The sequence below is a fragment of the Marmota marmota genome, unplaced genomic scaffold (assembly GCF_001458135.2).
Source record: "Marmota marmota marmota unplaced genomic scaffold, marMar, whole genome shotgun sequence".
Taxonomy (NCBI): domain Eukaryota; kingdom Metazoa; phylum Chordata; class Mammalia; order Rodentia; family Sciuridae; genus Marmota; species Marmota marmota.
This window is the reverse complement of record NW_026000261.1, coordinates 4949706-4973218: the sequence shown is the minus strand read 5'-3', so window position 1 is coordinate 4973218 and position 23513 is coordinate 4949706. Positions and strand designations below refer to the sequence as shown.

The 23513-nt window shown below is 34.4% G+C and overlaps 1 protein-coding gene across 1 annotated transcript in view; it reads right to left on the bottom strand.

Annotated features, from left to right (window-relative positions):
- The window catches only part of Ammecr1 (AMMECR nuclear protein 1), a 123611-nt gene that overhangs the window by 95227 nt on the left and 4871 nt on the right, over positions 1-23513 (bottom strand). The window lies entirely within an intron of this gene.

Genomic DNA, 23513 nt, shown 5'->3' with positions numbered 1-23513 from the left:
GCTGTCTCATAGTGAATCCACAGTACTTTGTTGCTTTTGTTACTAAAATATTTACATCAAATAATCATGGAATACAAATGTTTCCTCCAATTCTCTTTGAGTAACAGTCATTTCTTATAATGAAGAAATCCTTGTGGGATGCTAAGCAAAGCAATTCTCACTTGGTAATTCGTTGTGAACATTAGAACTAAAGAACATTTTCCTCCACGGTTTTATTCAGCACAGATCCCGCAGTACTTCCTTAAATACTGTACACAAGCAAACATAATTACCCAATATGGACATCAAGCCATTCACTGCCTAATCATGGGCTAAATCTGCAGATCAAACTATTTTTATAACTATACTTTTCACTTATATAAGATTTATACTGATTAGATTGTATGGTTAGCCTGTCAATTTTATTTAGTTACATTGCCAATATAAAGTCTACACAATAAAAAGATGCATTAAAAAACAGTACATTTTCATTATTCTTTGTATGTATGTAGCAGTTCTGACATGTACCACATATGGTTCCAATGATTTAAGCTTTAATGAAATATTTAATATAATTAAAAATTCATAAAACATTTCTAGTGCTTAATAGTAATAAAAAAGGCCAGTGTTAAAAATGAACAATTTCCCTCCTAAATCAATGGCATATAGAAGTTAAGATCTGATGAAATTAGATATTTTTAGGGTACAAGATTTATGCAACTTCTCAGAATTGTATTTGCTGAAGAAATGCATATACTACATATAAAATATTTTAGTTTAATTCTGAATTGCATTTCAAAATGCTTTATTTTATCCAAACCAGTATGCATTTCTTTTGCACATTTTAAATCCTTAAAACATCTTTACAAAGGGATATTCTTATTCCCATGTCTAAAAATTCAGTGGAACCAAGCCCAATAACCTGCTTACAATGTCACAAGGAGTTCAGCTGTTCTATTTTCTTCTTCTCAATACTATAATGCTTAATATTTTTGAAATTGCAGTATCCTATCATTAGTTGGTTAACTTCATAACACACCCTTTTTCTCTCCTACAAGTGTGATATGTGTGGGCATTTTAATTCAAAATAATTTGAGTTTGAAATTTTCAAGACACCTTCTTGAAGTACTGAGAGGCAAATTTTTACATTCATTGTTCTTAATTTCTTTGTCTTAAGAAAAAAAATTAGAATGGGAGTTCATAACCCACTTGAATCAAAGTGTGAAATATGATATATCAAGAAATTTGTAATGTTTTGAACAACCAACAATAAAAAATTTTAAAAAATTGGTCAAAAATTCACTCTGTACCTTTATACAAAACAAAATTCTAGATAGATAAAGGAGCAGGGAAGAAAAGAAAGGCAAACATAAAGATGAAGGCCTGATGTCTCTGCTGTCAAAGGAGCTTAAAATCCAATGTGAGAGACAGAAACATATACAAATAGAAAATGTACAATGCATGAAGTATTGAGGAGAGGTCATCAAAGCTACAAGTGGGGAAGGGATGTGCCAAGTCTGAAAGGGACAAATTCAATGTTTCAAGATGGAACGATGATGTCATGCTTCAGAATTCAGAATACACTCCATTATCTTGCATGTGAATTCCCACATAGGTGCAAACAGATATACACACAGAGGTGCTACATACAGTTATCCAGGTTGTATTCTGCTTTCTAAGCTATGTGCCTATGGGGCTACATCCACCCAAAGGGAGTATCATTTTTCTAATTCACACAAAGGCAATGTATATGTTAGAAGTGGCTCCACAGAGATTTGCATTGTTTCCTGTCCTTCTCTATCAGCAATGCCACAATGTAAATGCCCATTAATAAAGAACAGGTTAATAAAAAAAACTATGGTATACCTAGGCAATGAAATATCTTGCAGGCACTAAAAATAAAAAAAAAACCACTATATTCTAGTAGTTTATTATACTCTGGCAATCAATTGATTGGTATTGATAACATACTATAGTTAAAATATCACAAGTAGGGGAAGCTGGGAGACAGGTACATGAGATCTCTCTGTACTATTTTTGCAACTTCTTGTAAGCTTGTAATTATTTCAAAATAAAAAGTTAAAAGAAAAAATAGAAGACCAGGCATCTGTAGGTGCACTGATATTGAAGTATCTCTAAGGATGTGAAGCAACAGAAACTCTCATTTATTGCTGGTAGAAACAGAAAATGGTAGTCATTTCAGACAGTTTGTGGTTTCTTATAAAACTAAATACACTCTCACTGTATGATCCAGAAATTACACCTCCTTGATATTTACCCAAAATGACTTAAAAAACTTATGTCTGCACAAAAACCTGCACATTGATGTTTATGGAAGCTTTACTCAAAACTGTCAAAACCTGGAAACAGCCAAGATATCCTTCAGTAGGTAAATGGATAAACAAACTCTGATCTATCCAGATAATGTAGTAGTATTCGACACTAAAAAGAAATGTGCAGCCAAGGAAAGACACAGAGGAAACTTAAATACAAATTACTAACTAAAAGAAGACAATCTGAAAAGGCTTAAATACCATATGCTTCCAACTATATGACATTCTTGAAAAGGTAAAATGATAGAAACAGTAAAAAGATCAGTGAAGGGTCAGAGAGGTAGCTCAGAGGCAGAGCCCTTGCCTATCATTCATAAGTCCCTGGGTTCAATTATCAGTACCAGGAAAGAAAAACTAATTTATTTAAAATATCAGTGGTTGCTAGAGATTTGGGAGGATGGAAGAATGAATAGGCAAATCACAAAGGATTTTTAGTACAATGAAACTATTCTGATAAAATGATGGACACATATCATTATACATTTATTCAAGCCTACAGAATGTACAATGCTAAGAGCCCCAATGCAACTATTGGTTTTGGGTGATAATGATGTGTCAGGATCATCAACTGTAACATATAAACCATTGCAGTGACAGATACTGATAGTGAGGGAGGCCATGCATCTATGGGGACAGAGAATGTGTTATATTTCTGTACTTTCCTCTCACTTTTTCTGTGAACTAAAAGTGCTCTAAAAATATAAAATGTTATAAAAGTAACTCCAGGATCGACTGTTTAGTGCAAAAAAAGAAAGTGTAGAAATGTAGAGAATTGGAGGGGGGGCTAGGGAAGAATAGAGTTATTTTGGATTAGATAGAGGGGAATGACAAGAGGGAAAGGGATACAGGGGTAGGAATAATAGTAGAATGAATTGGACATTTATTACCTTATGTGTATATATGATTACATGACCTGTATAACTGTACATCATGTACAACCAGAAGAATGAGAAGTTATATTCCATTTATGTATGATGTGTCAAAATGCATTCTACTGTCATGTATAACTAACAAGAACAAATTAAAAAAATAAATGTATATATAGGATGCTACCTTTTGTGCAAAACTAAAAGGTAGGTATGTGAACTTAAATGCTAGTATATACATAGACCACACTAAAGATATGCAAGAAATTGGTAGCAGCATTGGTTGCCTCTGGGGAGGGACTGGTGGGAGGAAAATTTACATCTCATTGCCCTCGTGTTATTTGAACAGGCTATTTTTTACATCATAAACTTATACTAACTCTTCAAAAGAAAAGTCCATTCCAGGCATACAGTTTCCCTGCCAAAAAGTTTTTAAGTATCCCTTCCATGCTTTTCACCCAGCTTACAAGGTCCAGGAAGCATGAGATGGGATTTAGGGATAAGTTCTTCCACTGATCCAGCATTGTGTGTTCTGTTAGACTGTGTGCTAATCAAGGGCAAGGGACCATTGTTATTAGCCCTATTGGTCAAAATGACTGACTCAGTTATGAACACAAATTTTTAATTTGACTTATTATTCTGATCATTCCTTTTGACCTACTCTTACAACTCCAAACCTAGAAAGACTCTTTACCAGTGACTGTCCACAGAATGATGTTTAAAATATTAACTTCTCATTAGCACAATTCATTCCCAGATCAATAATTGCCTATTCCTAAACATTAATGCTGAAAAAGATGTAGGCTTATTCTTGTGAGGGCAGAATTTTTGTGGAAATATGATTTATCAATCTTCTTTTTATTTTAATATGTCTGAATGAGATGACTCATCAGTCATCTTAGCTAAAATTTCCCATCACCCTCTAACTTCTCCAGGCTTTGTACCTCCACAAGGCACTTATTTATTCATACTTCAGTTATCTGAGTGCATAACGTAGTTCTCTTACTAGAGTATAAACCTGTTAAGGACAGGGAAGCTTATATATCACATATTCCTCTCAGTAACTATTATTTGGGTCGATTATCTTTGAAGTTATTTCATTTAATTAACATTTCACAATTTAAAAATTAAATAACTTTATAATTTAATTTTAAACTGAATTTGCTTAAAATAGTACAGGTTTATTGTCAAGGTAAAGAAAATATTTTTACAAACATATTGTAGAAAGAAATGATACTATCATAACAAGCCTCACATCTTGAGGATGTTGCTCTGATTTCATGGACGTGAGACCAGAATTTAATTTATTTACTAAAACTGGTTACTTTCTCCCTCCTTCTACCACATATAGCCTCATTCTAAGCTGAAATATTACTACAAAATTGCTAAGCTACTCTCTCTCCAAACTTGGTAAACAAATGCTAAATATGGAGACCAAGATCCCTAGGGAGAGAGGGAAGAAGATGGTAGTCCCTTCTGAGAGCACCAGTTCAACAGCTTCCAACTCAGAAGAAATTGTCTGGTGGATATCCCTGGTCCTGACAGTCAGCAACAGAAGCATTAGATCCTTGCTTGATGCTACTTACAGACAGTTTAAGATACACTCAGAACTGTTCAGAGCTTTGATTCATTTTGTCTGTCACATCAGTTCTTTCTCAGATAAACAAAACAGAAAGAGAATCAAAGGAAAGCTGATTTTTCTCCTCATAAGAATAACTCTACAATGTTATAATGCAAATTATAAGAGCATTTATGATATGGATCTTTGTTAGTCTATTTTGTAATTCATTGAGTGAGTTAGGTTATAAGTTCAAAAAGGTTAGGTTATACTAAAACTCCATTATAATTCTTGATTTTTAAAATAAGCATTTATATAAAACAGTCCCTTTTCTTCACATTATAACCCTTCACACTTATCTCTATTTTTTGATAGTTTTGGGGATTGAACCCAGGGACTCACATGTAGGCAGACATGCTACCACTGAGCTACATCCCCAGACATTTTTTTTTAACCTTGAGACAGTGTTCCCACTGAGTTGCTGAGGCTGGCCTCAAACTCGAGATCCTCCTGCCTCAGCCTTGAGTTGCTAGTATTACATGCATATGCCACTGCACCTGGCCATATTTGTCTTTAATAATGTCTTGATGAGGGCAAAATCCACATTTTAACTATCTTTTAACCTCTCATACTGCCTTGGATACAGAAAATTATTTGAAAATATGTATTTGAATTAACTATTCCAAGGATACATTTACCTGTTCATTGACAGGCAACTCACTTCTAAAATTCAGATACCTCTGTTAAAAATACTTGTCATTGGGACCGGGGGTGTAGATAAGTAGAGCATTTGCCCAGCACTTCTTAGCCCCTGATCACATCCCAAGCACTGGGGGAAGAAAACTCAAACATTGTTTTATTGATGTGACATTCTTATTTCAGAAACAAACATTTCCAGGGTTTCCTCAGAGATTCCACCTGATCTAAAAACAACTTTCTGGGTCTTAGATGTACAAATTCTGTGACAGATTCTTCACATAAAACTGAAAGTCTTTTGAAATTCTTCTGAAAGAAGAGGAAACTCAGAGAGATTTTAAATAGTTGTCATCATTTTTAGGGGTATCATGAAATTCTTAAATGTTAATTTTAATATCAGATAACAAATATATGCCATTAAGCACTTTTAGGAGAAAAATGGATGTTACTAAACCAATGCTTGAGTACTGCAACTTCAACAACATTAAAAATCATACTGGGAAAAAGTGGGCAAAGCTTTACATTCTCTTTAGCAGTCTTATCATCTTAAAAATTGGAACAAGAACAAACTCATATTCATTTGAATGTTCTTAGAATTGATAATTATGTATTGTTTTAAAATAGTTTTAGAGAGTAAATAGTTTGTTTTAGCAATATAATGTACCTATTCACAACAAATGAAAACGTTGTTAAATAAAGCTTAGCTTTGGAAATAATCTATAACCTCACTCACAATCTAATCTGAGATTCTGAGCACACTGGCCAAAGCATTGAGATTTCTAAAGCTATCAATTCTTTATTTACTTTGAGTCATTATCTTAAGGGCTGCCCTGGGACTTAAAGTTAACATCTTAACTTTTAAAAATCTATTTCAGATTAATACCAACCAATGTCAATTGTATAAAAAAACTTCTACACCACAGCTGTTACCTCTCTTCTCCTTTGTGCTATTATTGTCATTCAAATTACATATTTATAAGTGATAAACCTATCAAGAGTTTTATAATTAATGCTTTATGAAGCTGATTTTTTAAATCAGGAGAAAAAGTTGTAAACAAAAGTAACTTTATGCTGTCTTTTATATTTATACAGTTATCTTTACCATTGCTCTTTATTTCTTCGTGTGAATTTAATATCTACAAATGCTCCTCAACTTATGATGGAGTTATATCCCAATAAACCCATAATAAATTGAAAATATAAGTTGAAATGCATTCAAGACACCTAACCTACCAAACATCATAGCTTAGCAACACAGTACACTGTAAATAGGTTCTCAGTTGTTTACACTTATGATTATATGGTTGACAGGGAGCTGTGGCTCATTGCCACTGCCCAGCACCATGAGAGGACATCATACTGCATATCACTGGCCTGGGAAAAGACCCACATTCAAAATCTGAAGTATGGTTTGCACTAAGTGTTTATCACTTTGGTACTATCATAACATAAAAAAAGCATACATTTAACCATCATAAGCTGGAGACCATGTGTAATTTCATTTCAACCTGAAGGATTCCCTTTAGTATTTCTTATATAGGAGGTCAATAGCAACAAATTCTGTTTTTATGTATTTGGGAATATTCTAATTCTTTCATTTAAGAAAGATAGTTTGGGCATATATAAAATTCTTGGTTGAAAGTTCATTTCTTTCAAGCACTTTAAATATTTTACCCCACTGCCCTTCTGGTCCCATAATTTCTGATTAGAAATCAGCTTATAATCTTATTAAGGATACCCTGTTCATGTTGAGTCTCTTCTCACTTGCTAGTTTCAAAACTCTTTCAACAAACTGACTATCATGTGTCTAGATGTAGATCCTTTTGAGTCTGTCCTAATTTGAGTTCATTAAGCTTGGAGGTTGCAGTTTTTTCCCAACCAATTTGAGAAGATTTTAGCTGTTGTTCCTTCAAATATTCTGTCCTTGTCCCCAAATCTGGGATAGTATTTGTATGTTGGTATACTTGATGTTATCCCACAAGTCTCTTAAAATTTGCTTGTTTTTCATTTTTATTTTCCTTAAATATGATCATCTCAGTTAACATATCTTCAAATTTCTTGATTCTTACTTCTGGAAGCTCACCTCTACTGTCAGATTTTAGTAAATTTTTTTTCCATTTCAGTTATTGTAACTGTGAATTCCAGATTTTCTATTTGGTTCTTCATAATTTCTGACTCTTGATATTTGGTGAGACATAATTACCATACTTTCCCTTAATTCTCTGGACATGGGCCCCTTTAGTTCTTTGAATTAAAGTTTTGTCTAGTAAGTACAATGTCAGCTTCATCAGAGACAGCATCTAGTGACTACTTACTATCCATACTTTCATATTTATTCAGGTTTATATTGATTTCCCATTGAAAACTAGACATTTTATATGGTATAATGTGGCAAGTTTGAAAATTAGATTTCCTCATCCCAGGTTTTTTTTTTTTTTATTGGTGCTGTTTAGTGACTTTCCTGGATTAATTTTGTAAAGTTTATATTCCATTTAATGGATTGCTGCTGAAGTCTTTCTTCCCTAAGCTTAGTTATCAGCTAATGATTAGACAGGTTTCTGAAAAATTTTTGAATCAAGACCTTTCACCCTTTGTCAAGAGGCCCACGTGTTGGGGTGTGTGCCTTCAATGCTCTGGAAGTTTATAATTCTGCCTTGTCCTTTACTTCCTGCTTGCCCAGGGTCTCAAAGTCAGACACCTCAGGCAGATACAGGGTTAAACAATTGTCCCTGATGGTTTTCAACAAACGTTCTGGGCTTTTCCACTGAGTGAGAATGAGTATGATCAAATAAAGACAACTCTTGTGAATAGAACCTTTCCAGAGAGCTTCCAGATAGCTCAAATAGTGACAATTATTTGGGATAAGGATATCCGGGGAGGTTCCCCACTCCAGTGCCTGCATATTTTCCTAGCTACCATGGTGGTCAGCTTGATGGCTTTTGAGGCTAAAGTGGAAATGAGAAAAGGGAGGTAGGACTAAGGCAGTAGATTAGGATTTAACACAACAGAGCTCACTTAGCAAAAATCAATTATCTTACTGAAAAAAAAAATGCTTCTTGGGTTGTTGGAAGCCTTTGGTTAATTTTTTAGATCTATGAAAAAGTTTGTTTTTGATAATTTTTGCTAGTTCCACATTGCATTTATAGAGATTTATTTTCTGAAGTCTTTACTCCACTATTCCAGAAATCCCCTCCTTGAGTTTGAAAATAATTCTTGTATTGGTGTCTTTTAAAAAACAAACAAATCAAAAATGACTATAATCTTTAGCTTTTAAAATTGCCCAGCAAAATACATGGGATCCCTGATACCTCCACATAAAGTGCTATTTTAAAGTATTCAAGAACTATAAAATTAGAAGAAATATGATTGGCTTTGATTTGCATTCCTTTTTACCTTTGGTGGCTACAAGGAAATAATGTGTTTTTTGATTGTTTTTGATAACAGATGCAATAAAAATGCATTTATTGTTATCAACACTTGGCTGCATTTCAAATGTTTTAAAAATAACTGCTTCTTTTTAAAGATTCATATTTTTTTTAATTTTAAATAAAAGAAGATGAGAAACTAATCCTAGTCATGGTAGGATTCATGGCACAGCATCTAGTTCAATGCCTAAGAGTCATAACTAAACAGATGAAAGGTTGTTAAGGTTCCAATGTATTTCTTTGATGAAATGAGGAAAATGGAAACTATAAGCTCTAAGTGTTGACTTTTAAAAGAATCACAAACATTTTTAACTCATTTAAATATTTACTACTTTATCCTGAGTGGTTATTTACCATAATGTTGGCAAGTCAAATTCAATTATGAAAAAGTTTGTCAATAATAGTAGAATTTTCCTAATAATTAGGAGATGTCAAACCTAGTATAAGTCACTTGCCACTTGGAGAGTTCTGGGGGGTGATGAATGATTTTGGTTGCAGGTATTACAACAAAATAATAACATTGTATGGGAAAAGAGAGAGTACACACGAGAGAAAGAGAAAGAAGAAAGAAAGAGAGGGGGAGGGAGGAAATGAAAACACATACTTCCTCTGCCACTCTTAACATAGCACCTAGAATTGTAATGAGGTCTGAGTTTGGGATTTAAGCTGCAGCGGATAGAGTTCTGTTGAGGAAAAAATGTTGAGAATCAATGACAATGTATAATAACACTATAAAAGTAATTACAAAGTCATTAAGGTTTTTCTGGAAAACCAATTTAAATAGAGCAGATACTTAATATTGAGCACATCACTCATAAAAACAACATTAACAATAGCCTCAGTGGTATTTATGATGCTGTCATCTGTTCACATCGTCACTATTCTATTCCATCATATGTATTTTATAAAAATAGCATAAGCATTATAATAAAGGTATATAACATGGTAATTTTATTACTATATGTCTTCAGAATCTATGGATTTGAAATATGCAATTTCAAGAACTTATGGCCAACCATTAAGGTCACTGATTAAATAATTTCTCATTTTACTAAGACATTAAAGAATTTGAGTCTCATGTACTTTAAGGCTAATGTGTATGAATGATCTACTAGGTTAGTAAGGCTATCCTATCACCTGACTAGGCTTGAATATTTTCTTTACATTGTAAACTATGTATTAACACCAGAAATGATAAAACTTTTGTTTTTAAAAGAAGGCCCCTCCAAATAAAGACAATTTCTAGTGCTAGTGATTAATATAAGGAAATGATTTAAGAATTGTAGAGTTGGTTCTCAGCCAAAATATATGAATTTTGGACAAGTTAAAAACTAATGTGTTGAATTCAGCTTCAACTCAGACCAACGAAATAAATAAGTCTGCCATAAAACATTTTATGAAGGAAATTACATATTAAAATATTATTTGTGCTTTCAAAGATACCTTATAATCCCCTGGGGTCAGACTTCTTCAAATCTGTTTTCCTTCATCTAAATTATATTAATGTGAGAACAGACACATCAAGAATTTCCATAAAAACAAAGAACTGTAACTCCCTCTTGAAGATATTTAATTGAAAATAAAGGTTGTAAATATTCCAGGCATACAATTAGATTATTTGATATGCATACACTATATAATGATTATCATGATGAAATTATCATATCCATCACCATCCAAGCTGTATATTAGATCCCCAATTTTGTTCACATTATAATTGAAAGTTTATACCCCTTGATCAATATTTCCTCATTTCCCTCACTCTCCCCCAGACCCTGGCAACTACCATTCTACTTTTTCTATCAGTTTGAATTTTTTAAGACACCAAATATAAATGAGATCATGCAGTGTTTATCTTTTTGTCTCTGGCTTATTTCACTTAGCATAATATTCTCCAGGTTCATCCATATTTTTGCAAATGGCAGGATTTCCTTCTTTAATGGATAAATTATATCCCTGTTGGGTATGTGTGTAGGTATGTGCATGTGTATCACAATTTCTTTATCCACTTTCCTGTCAGTGGATGCTTGGGTTATCATCTTGACTGCTCTGAATAATGTTGTAATGAACATGGGACTGCAGGTATCTTTTCAACATACTATTTGCTTTGGATATAAACCCAGATGTGGGATTGCTAAATGGTAGTCCTATTTTTAATTTTCTGAGGAATCTCAATACTGTTTTCCACAATGGGTGTACCAACTTACTTTCCACCCAATAGAGTACTAGTGTTTCTTTTTCTCCAATCCTTGGAAACACTTATTATCCATTTGTCTTTCTGATAACAGCCATCTTAACATGTATGAGGTGATTTTTTCACTGTGGTTTGCTTTGCATTTTTCTGATTATTAGAGATATCAATCACCATTTTTCATGTACCTATTGGCCATTTGTATGTCCTTCCTGGAGAGATGTCTGTTCAAGGGAAGAGGTACTCCTTTTTTTTTCACCATGTAGGGTATTGCAACATGACAATAACATAATAGTGAATTAATAAGTGCACCATGGAAATCAGTTTTCTATTACGGTTATTTTTATCTGTGAAATACTCATTTGTTTCTAACATAGGATTGATTCTCAGTGGTCCACAATCACTAAGCCAACAGATTCATTAGGCTTTCAAACTCAGGTACCATGTAAGAAAAGAAGATTAAAAGTACATATGGGTAGGGATTGCCATCAGTGATTGTGTTTGTCAGCTTTTCATTGCTGTGACAAATACCTCAGATATTCAACTTAAAAGGAGGAAAGTTCTATAGTGGCTGATGATTTTCAAGATTTCAATCCATGGCTACTTGGCCCTATAGCTTTGGCCCTGTGGCACCACAGTATATTATGGCAGGGAGTGTGTGGTAGAGAGCAAAGCTGTTCACCTCATGGAAAGCCAAGAAAAAGAGGAAGGGGCGAGGATCTCAGGATCCCCTTTAAGGGAATGTCCCAATGATCTAACTCCCTCCTACTAAGCCCTGCCTCCTAAAGGTTCCAATACCTTCTAAAAGTGACAAGTGGAGTATCAAGCATTTAATACATGAGCTTTGGGGAACAATGCAGTTCCAAACAATAGCAGTGGCCCATCATAAATGACAAATTTTTTGTTGTTTCATACTTTACCTTTGTGACTTTTACATTCTATGTCATAGTATATTTGTGTTTCTTTTAATATCAAATTTATGTTCTAAGCTTTATTTCTGGAAAAGTTGGCATTCCATGGAAAGATACCATATTTACCCTGTATTTTCATTTATCTTCTAGCACACCATCACATGTATTTATAGGTGCCACCAATATGTTTAGACAAATGCTTCTTTCTTCCCTAGGATATCCACAGTCAGGAAGTCATCATTTGAAGTCCAAGGGCAGATTTTAGGAGTTTGCAGTAATGCCCCAGTTTGAGAATCAGACCTTGATTTTCCCAGGCAGTGTCAGCTAATAATCTTGGAATATTCTTAACCCATTCCTTAACCCATTTTGTTCCATTGTCCCAGATGTGAAACACCTATGAAAACTCAAATTGAACATCACATATACCACTTATGGTAACTTTGAAGTAATGTTGGAATATTTATTTTGTTTGTAGAATTAAAAAATTGGGACTTATTGTGTTAAAAGTCAGCACTACTGAAAGCTTCTATGAAACCTTGATGAAAGATAAAAACTTCATATCAGAAAAATGCTCTTACCCTCAAAATTTTGCATAAAATATCATTACATTTGCCAAACCTCTAAAGTCTACTCTTAGACACAAAAGATGTAGGCATATTAAGAAAGGAAGAAGCATTTATCTAAACATATGAGAACATATAGTTTAAAACAAGCAATAGAAAAAGCAGAAGTAATAGTATCAATAAATTTCCAAGCATTTCAATTTTCTGTAGAAATGGAATCAGAGTTAAAAATAAGCATGATTAAAGCCTATCCTATATCTCACAGAGGTCCAAAACACATACCCTTACTCTCTGCATGCAGCTACATATATCCGAGTCAGTACCCAAATATCAAATAAATTAAAAAAGATGTTATGGTTTCAATTAAACACACAGAAAGAGATTATCACTTTCAGGTAAAGTACAGGAAGGAGAAAAATGGAACATTTCACTCATTTTCTAGAAAAAAATCATAGAAACTTTTCAGACTGGTGTTTCCCTGAATTCAAAATTGAACCAGTTAAATAATGTCTATATGCCTTTAGATAATAAAATGCATTATTTGAAAACACTTGGAAATCATAAATTTACAACCTCTCCACCCCCATTCCACTACCTCCCCCAAATGGAAAACAAGCAGAATCAGTAAATAACTTTCAAGGTAATATAATATGGTAAACACTGTTAGAATTCAAGTGGCAAAAATTCCATAATGTAGTTACTAACAGACTTTCAGATATTCAATACTATTGCTCTTGAAAATGGCAAAGTTCCAGAGAGAAATTATGTTGAGAAGGGGGGAAGAGAAGGCTCTTCCTTCATTTATTCCTCAAATACGAGGTGGAGAGATTGGGAGAGAAAAGTATTAAAATAAATATACCAATTCTGCTGGGTGTGGTGGCAATCCCAGTGGCTCAGGAGGCTGAGACAGGAGGACTGCAAGTTCAAAGCCAGCCTAAACAAAAGTGAGGTGTTAAGCGACTCAGTGAGATACTATCTCTAAATAAAATACAAAATGGGGCTGGGTTTGTGGCTCAGTGGTCAAGTGCCCCTGAGTTCAATCCCTGGTACCCACCCACCCCCCGCCCCACACACACACCAATTCTGAGAAAATTAAAGCACAGAGACCATACTAGGCTAGTGGAAATGATTAGTTAGCAAAGAGTTAATGGGGGCTTATTATGAGACGTTCAATAATTATAACTTCATGAAAATGAAAGAAAGCTTCAAGACTAAAACCATTCCTCTTTGTTAAGAACTGATTTGAATTTTTCTAGACTGAATTGAAATAAACAAACTATGGTTCTAATAGTAGCAGCTTGATAGAGGGAGGACCCACACACATTTTTTTTCCACTTTAAAACAAGATTTACTTGTTCTATTGCCACAGCCAAAATGGAAAGCCACTGACTTTTTTCAACTATTGTGTTGTACTCTATGGAGGTCACTGCCAAATTAAAATGCACATTGTTTTAAGCCTGAGAAAAATGAAGTTGACATCTAAATGGTCCAACCCTGTATAAACAAAGTTACCTCCCTCTTCCCTGATGAGGCAACCACCTCTGTTAATACAGCATTAACCAGAGTTAATAAGAGTTATCAGGAACCTTTGTATGGTCTGTACTGAGAACTGCTAGATTCCATTTGGCCTCCTATCCCATTACATAGCAAGGATCCAGAATCACTGCTTAGGTCAATATCCATATCTTCATCAACTTCTATTAAAAAGTATTTTCACTATTTTTCTCAATACATATAATTTCTTCATCTCATTATAGTAATATATAATTCATATCACAGATTATTCATAATTCTAGCCTTTGACATGAAGAAGAGTTCATTTACTTATAAACATAGACTATAGAGAACACTGTTAAGTATGTTGACAAAACATTAATGCTTATGTGGTTAGAACCCATCATCAGTTCCATACTTGGGAAGTAATTTCCTTATATTTTGAATCATATTCTGGGGAATACAAAGGAGCTACTAAAATAATATTTTACAGTCATAACTGAAAAAAATTTTAGGTCTTAACCTTATGTCTTAATATAATTAAAGATATACCATTAGCTAATGGACTCAGAATTTTGTTCTTTTTCTCTTTAAAGAGTAATAATTACTCAATACAAAATAAAAATGTTGTTTTATTATAATTCAATAACTATTTTAGAATTTTGTTCCTAGATAATAGTATAAAACCTTTACACATTTTGCTTAGATATAGTGTGTATCAGGCAGAAGGATCCAAGTTAAAGCCAGCCTCAGCAATTTAGTGATGCCCTCCAAAACTTTGTAAGACCCTGTCTCAAAATAAAAAATAAAAACGGCTTGGGATGTAGTTCAGTGGTTAAATATTTTGGGTTCAATCCCCTGGTACCAAAAATAAAAGAAGAGAGAGAGAGAGTTGTAGCAATCATAAATAGGGCATGCTAAGAACCATGAGGAACATACCCATTAGACTAATGTTTCAACTAATTTCATAAATTGTATTTTTCAATAATTAGTACACAATCCTAACATAATTATTATAATTTCCAGTACCTACATTTTGTTGCTAAATTTTCAATATCCAAGTAAATTTTCTTTATTAATTTAGGGAGAAGAAAGTAGTTGAAACTATTAAGTCTATAATAACTAAAATATTTTTTTAATTACATAATCTTTGTAGCTAGTCATTTTTTCCAACTTCATATTTGAGACACCGAGTTTAGAAGAAAAAAAAGAACACTGAACACAGAAGGCACTCAGGCAAGTGTGATACAACCAGTGTTACTCTAACTGACTTGTCCTGAATGTGTACTGATGAATGAAAGCACTCTGTCTATATAGCAGACTCCTGCTTGTGTTATTTCCCAGCCTCTTATCCAGGCTTCACGACATTCATGACATTAAAGGAACTGCTGAAGCATAATTAACTGAACAAAAAGGAAACTTTACCAAGAAAGAGGCGATTCACAGGCCATTACTAGTTGAAAATTGTCAACTGGTAGAACTTCACTTCCGAATGCCTGAATTATAGTTAACTCCTAACAGGTGCCCTTTTTTGCTAGGTTCTCCATCATTTCAATCTACCTTTGATTGGTACCCACTGACCATTGTATAATGCTCATTCTGACCTCTGTTGTTTCCCTGCCTAGAATGCCTTTTCCATTGATGAAAGTTCTACCCAGCCTGAATCCTTCCTACTTTGTCACTGAAGCACTTCTATGTAACCCCAGCCTACATTCATCTGTTCAAACTCCTACAGAACTCATTGTCTCTATCACTCTCATTCAGCCATAGAATCATATATGATTTCATAATTTGTTTAATGAATGTTGTCTCCTCAACATATCTTTAAGCTTTTTTAAGGACAGGAAGTATGGTTTATGCTTCTTTTATAGGCCTCTCACTTATAACCAAAAGGGAGCCAAGCAGAGTGTTCTGCCCATAACAACTATATTACTTGAGATGAAAATATTCGAACTAGAAATAATATGAAGAAAGTATTAGCTTATAATAATAGGCAAGTACTGATGTAAAAACACACCATCTTAAGATAATATTGGCAAATAAATGTTTGGCTTGAACAAATGTTCATTTTAAAAGTCGGAATAATCGTGGTGGAAATTCTACTTTCTTATTTAGAACTGTAAAGCCATCTCTGAAAGGAAGAAGTTAAAAAATGTTCCAAAACCAAAATTGATGCATTACAATTCACTGGTAATATTTAAAAATATGTGCATCCCTGATAATGACAAAGAACTTCGTGTTGGTTATACAGACAAAAGGACAACAACAACAACAAAAAAAAACTTTCAAGATCCATGACTTGACCACATCTATTTTTTTTCACATATGCCACTGTCATATATAGATGAAGCTTTTCATTAGAAACAAGTATGTAGACTATAAGCAGCAATTTCAAGAAGTGCTTAACTAAAGTGGTTTATGTACACACGTAAGGATTTAAAGGTCTTACCTATTATATCCATTATGCAGTTTATCTTCCAATTTTCCATCCCTTTAGAAAGTACATTTGCTCAGAAATATTCCTCAGAAACTTTCAAAAATAATGTTCTCCTTTAATGCCTTAGTCCTTCCACCTTTAAAAGTAGGTGAACAAAGGCAAAAGCTTCTATCTGTCAAAGATGTTTCCTTACATTATTATTAGCAAATTCATCATAAAGCCCTAAAGAACAGTGGATAAGGAGAACAAAAGGTAGAAAAGTTCTTCTCAAATATAAGCAGTTGTTATTAAGTATACTAATAAAGTAAATGATAAATGTGGGGTTAAATACTAATCGAAATGCTACTAGTTTGAAACACATTCAAAAATGGCCATTTCTGATTCTAATGCCTTTAATCTAGTTTATTCATAATTTTAGTAAGTTTGGAAAAATACCTCAAAGCCTAAATTAGGCTTTCTTGTAAGCAGGCTCTATGCATCTCTAGTACATGTTTGTGAGACTAATTTTTAAAGAATTCCCAAAATTCATACGAAAGATAAATTGCTTTGGGTAAAGCCAATATCATGTACCTTTAAAAAGTAAGCTAAGCTTTGTGCTTAGAATTAACAACACTGTACACTTTAAGAGGGCAGATCTCATATTTTTTACCACAATAAACAAAAATCAGCATACATGTATATAATTAAACTGCTTAATCCAAAATGACTGAAACTCTAATTTTTCATAAGAATGTAGTGTGCAATGTAATATGTAATGGCAAGTCCTGTTAAGAGACACTAGAGACAAAATACAGAAGATATAGATATGTGCCTTTGTGTAACTGTATTCAACAGCCAATTAGAAATAACAGGTGAGAGATGGGACTATAGCTCAGCGGTAAATGCGTGCCTAACATTTGGGCAGCCCTGGGTTTAATCCTGAGTACACCCCTCCCCTCAAAAAAAAGAAAGAAGAAGAAATTATAAGTGGAGCTATCCTTTAATATTATCTGTTCTATAATCTTGGTTATTACAAATAAATGGGAGCAAATTATATAAAATAAACTTAATAATAGATGCACAGTTCACGTGCTGTAGCACACAACCATAGTCCCAATGACTCAAGAGGCTGAGGTAGGGGGATGCAAGTTCCTAACCAGCCTTGGCAAATTAGTGAGGCTGTAAGCAACTCTGTGAGACTGTCTCAAAATAAAAAAATAGAAAGGGCTGAGAATGTAGCTCAGTGGTAAAGCATCCCTGGGTTTAATCCCCGGTACCAAAAATATAAATAAGAAATAAATAAATAAATAAATAAATACAACAGCCTAAAATTAGATATGTCTGAATAACTGACAATTTATAACTATGTTCATAGACAAGTTAAGAAAAATAAGAAATTATAATGACCAGAAATATTTATGCTGTTTGAGGTATACTAAATTTATTTGTCTCATAACTCCCAAACTTGTATACAGGCCTCATTCTGATGACACCATATAAATGGTTTTCAGGGTGGTCTGTTGGAAGTACTCAAAGGACCATAGCAAGCCCTTTTATGTTTTTAAACTTCAGGCTGTACATTTGTTTTTTGCTAGAAATAATTATTTTTGTAACAGGTGTGTCATGGCCACTGGTCCTAAAGAAGAGACATCTAGGTGTATATAATATAAAACATGCCCCTTAGAGCACTCCTCTCCTGGTCATATGTTCAGTATCCCTTTCTGCCTTGAATCTGTGTTTCACCTCATTTAACTACAATTCATTGTTGTCCTTCCCTGATTCCCAGGTGCCCTCTATTCCTGCCTCCAGTCCTATGTGACTCTCTCTACATAGCCAATGCTTTTAGTGTAGAAGAGCAGACTTCTGCAAAACAACTCACTAGACAGGGCAGTAGCTGGAGGAGTTTATGGAGTAAAGCACACCACAAACCACATATCACCTCATTAGTGTCAGAGAAATAGAAGCCATATCATTCCCATTTGTTCTTGTGAGGGTTTTTTGAACTGACAAGTGGCAAAGTGTAGGAGTAGACGGATCCTTGAGCTGAACACAAAATGTTAACCACTGACTGCCCCACATCTAGTCCTAACTACAAAGAGCTATTCCATAAAATCAAGTACCTGGCCAAGGTAGTGGCAAGTTTTTTGTTTGTTTTAATACAAAAGAATCCATCACAAGATTTTTTATTTTCTGTTTTTATCATGGGACAATTTATGGAATGTACTAAAAACACTACTATGGAGAAAGGTCAGAAGATTTCATGAGATTTTTCTTTGGTGAATAAATCACTAAATCACTAATACCATCTTCTACTTACCACATTAAAAAATGATGTAAAAAAGCACCATCAGGGGCTGGAGTTCTGGCTCAGTGGTAGAGCACTTGCCTGGCATGCATGAGGCCCTAGGTTCGATCCTCAGCACCACATATAAATAAATAAAAGATCCACTGACAACTAAAAAATATTTTAAAAAAGAGCACCCATCATCTGACCACTTAGCTCACCATCATTCAAAATCAGCACACACAGGATATTTGCATTATGATAATGAGATGTGTACTGAGGTCCAACTTTTACCAGCTACCTAACTTAATTTGCACCCCAAACCACCTATAATTGCCTATGTAGCTAAGCAATAATGATGTCACAGAAAAGAAGCACAGTAATGTGACTAGCACATGAGCATTTCTTTGACCAGACAGAGTGCTGTGAGACCCCCCAGGACAATAGCACCAAAATTAATTTTTCAGAGTCCATTCTGTAAGAACCACACAAAAATCCACTAACACTAGAAGCAAAGCAGAATAGCTGTTTAAAGATGTTACCACCTTACAGTAATCCAAAATCCCAAGAGAAGATGTTTCTAGAATTGTGTGTCAAATGCTTACAAATCACATTAAAATATATGGAATGGCAAGATAAACTATATAGGCTGTTAAGTCAGTCTCACTACTTTCCATTACTAGAGAGCTGGTCAGCATCTTCTGGCAGGATATTGCATAAAACAGTCAACTGTGCTCTCCCAGCATTGCATGTGGCTTTGGGTCACATTGTGGATTATCTGTAAAATCAAACAGATAGGGGAAAGGCAAGAATCATCAAGACTATCACAGACCTTATTGAAAAAAAAAAAAAACTAGTATTGGTAAGGCCTGGAATCCAGCAGAACTCACATTTGCCCATCCACTGATGACCGCAAAGACCATAAAGCAATATGGCTAATCCTATCTATTGATAACATCCATCCTTCATTATCAAGCAAAGCTACAAAACAGATAAAGCTTGATTCAATCTATCTTAATTTCTAAACTTGAGAACCACAGAACCTAGAATCTAGTACCAGAATGCACTCAAAAATTTCCTAAGATGGTCCTCCACCAGGCTCTATTTTGCTGAAGGCTATTTTATGATATACACATAAGGAAATATAAGAATCACTGACTGCTTTACAAATTTATAAGCCAGTTATTTTTTACTAGCAGTAATAAGCTGAAAACTCTCTCTACTCATCTGAGCAATTCAATCAATGTTAGTTGCAGGGAGAGTAACTGAGGTGATCCCAAAAGACCAACCAAAACACCACAATAGCTCTGTTACCGCTCTCAGGTTCTGCTAATTTAAAAAGAAATGACATTTAGTATCTGCCAACATTTGGAACTGCTCATATTAAGAATTTTGATTTCACCTGCCCAACCATTTGTTTTATTCCATTTTCCTTCAGTGGCACCACCACCCTCCTGGTTCCCCTGCCTTATAAATTGAAATTGCGTTCAAGGCCTCTCTTTCACTTCCCCCCAGCAATGGGAATTTGGTAAAGTGGGATTTTCTTTTTTTTTTTTTTGCTCATTTTCCTGCAATGCCTCTTACATGTAGGCCCTCATCTAAAAGCTATCCCCACTATCTTTATACTTGATACAAATTCTATAAGCCAACATGTCTTCTTCTTTCTCCCAAATTAGATGCAGTTGGGAATAGGTGAAGAGTGGGGAGGAGGGTTCTTATACTGGTGATCAAATTTCATAGCCATTCCAACAGAGTTGTTTAACAAACTTTTCCTGAGCACAAGAATAGCTAGGCACAGAGCCAAGAAAAGAAAAGGCAATGATGGAAGCCAAAAAACAGGTGAGCTGCAATCTTTCCACTCCTACACAAAACCTGGCTCTGGAGCAGGATTCCCCACACATGCTGATAACTTCTTCCAATTCTTTATTTTGCAACATTCCTATATTCACAAACTCTGTCCCAGGACAGTTTTTCCCACTTTCCAATGCCAGTTTTCTTACTACCTTAATAACCTGAAGCCTAGCTGGTCTCATCTATCTTAAAAATCTTCCAATCTACCTTCATTCTAGAGGACTCTTCTGCAAGTGCCATTCCCTTCTGAGTAAAAGAAACAATAATCAGATGCAAAATCTCCCATCCAGTCTTCTCAGAGGGTTCCCAAGACAAAGGCTATGTTTAATTCCCTTGAAGTTTTACAATCCTAGAGACCAAAGCAAAAGGGAGTGGGGTGAAGAATGCTGAAAGTGCAAGTTGCTGACTGAAGACAGCTGCTGGGAATCCCCAAGTGCTGTGGCAAGGGGTGTGGTGGTGACAACAACCGGTTTGAGAACAACCAAGTGAGATTTCAAGAACTACTGGTCATAGTATCTTAACCAGTAATCTCTGTATCTTTTCCATTTAAAAACTTGACTCAAGTTATCCCATACCAAAGGCCTTCTTCTTTACCACTCTTTTATTCCATGTCACGTCCATACTTATGCATTTTATCTACATCTTATTAATCTACAATTCTGTATATATTGCACTGTAGGTATTTTAAGCAACCTTATATTGGTGTCATAGCTTGAAAGACTGTAACCTCTATGAGAAGAGGACCATTTTTATATCTCTAATTTCCAACCATACAACTCAGCATAATGTATATATTTTAAAAAACAGGGTTTTTTTTACAGTGACGTATAATTTCCACTCAGCTATTCAACACTAACATTTTTTAAGGTTGAGCAAGTTTGAAAGTATGATACATTAAGAGCTGTAGAAAACACACCCACACATGATACAAAAGATGCCACTTATAGTTGGACCAAACATAAAGCATGCTCCACCCAACCAACTATACTATATACCACACTTCTCTTCCTCTGTTTTTTTTCTTTATACTACATAAGCTTGTAGGTCATTTTTGCTCTTAGTAACACTAACTACAGAATTTAAAGTCTAAATAAATTTACTGTTGGGAATCTACTCTTCCCACCTACACAACCACTGGCTTCCCACACTGTCTCCAATGTCCTGTGAGCAACTACCCAATTACTGATTGTGGAAAGACAGCTTACACATTGAAGGTCCATTCTCAGCAGCTACTGGGTTTTATTGCTGGTCCTCACTTAGCTTAATCGATTCAGAACAGTATCAAAAAGAGACATTATTATACAAGTTTGAAAAAGAGACTACTTAAGAAAATTTAAATGTAAAAGCCCTGGTCATTGTGCTGCTTTAAAACACACAAGTCTGGGTGACATGGAGAGAACAGAATAATGCCCATTGAAATCACAAAACTTAGGAACTTTGACTAATCTTGTAACACAAGTTTTAGTGCTTCCTACATATACATTCTCAAAGTAAAATTATCTATAAATGAGAAGTACAACTAACTTCAAAAACAATCCATTGCAGCAAAAAGGTTTCAGTGTTTATAACAAATTCAATTTCAAAAAGTGTACAGGTTCTGAAAGACAGCAACGTGAAAGGGACTATGTTTCTGAGAAACACATACTTAGAAATAACAACTCATGCATGGGTTAACAAAACATTTTTACTTTTTCAGTAGTGGTCTTTCTTCACATTGCACTGGGAGATCCCATCAGATTCCCTCTTGGCTGCAACCCATTAATGGGAACCTGAACACAGCATAAACACAATTCATAAGCAGAAAGAATTATGCACTAAATTATCACTCCCTTTGGCCATATGGGGGAGAAGGTAAAATAAGCATTGGGTTTTTCTTTTTAAGTAAATACACTTTGTCCTGCATACACCTATATGTATGGATATATAAATAATTTTTATAATTTGTATTTATTCATCCTTCCATGTCACCCATTGTCAGTTTTTGTTCTCTATCACTAAGAGATGATATCAGATTGTCTTCCAATGTAAATCACCATAGCTAAAAACACCTATATTATTCCTTCAAAAAGGCTCAATGATTTTTCAGAAAAAAAAAATTTAGGAGAAATTATACATTATGGCCACAGAATAGAAGTCAGTACCATTATGTTAGTGTGAATAAGGAAATTTGTCATGGCCTTGTAGCATCACCTGCAACTGACAGATAAATTTTCCAGTTATTCTGGCCAGTCTTCATCAAAAAAAAAAAAAGACATAATAAGAATATAATAGCTTTTGTTTAAGATGCTGATTTAATATTACTTTAACCTGAGCTGCATTATCAAATCATCTTTTGATAGTGCAATAGGATGGCTACTGTTCTGGTGAAACAAAGTGCCTATTCCCCTAACAACCCAACTCCTCCCAAGCACACTGAAAACAGTAATTTGACTAATGTGGCAAGACAAGAAAGAGTTAACTGTTAAAACATCTGATCTGAATCTCTCAAAATCTCCATGTCCCTAAGTATATTTTTAAAAAATACTTTATTCATTGCAATAGTAAACCACACTTCCTGGAATTTAACAGTAAAGCACCTTCTATGTGCTATATGGTCTATATGAAATGATGCATTGCATTAATTTCAAAGGTGGTAAGAGGATTAAAATGAAAAGTTCATGGGATATGTGACACACAACACAGCATCAAAAATATAAGACTGAAGGCATGTGGTGTCGCCCTCCTGAAGATGGTTTTTACGCTCATCGAGCAATAGGAACACTGTCAAATCTCCAGAGTGGTTTTCTCTAATGGTGCAATTTCAGTAGATAATATTTTTATGTTTTTTATGCATAAATGCTAAATTAATTCATTTATGCCCATCTTCTTTCTATGGAGCAAAAGAGGCTTACTAAAGGACACACTCAGAAGTATTTTAAAAATAAACTATTAAGACGGGGGGGGGGG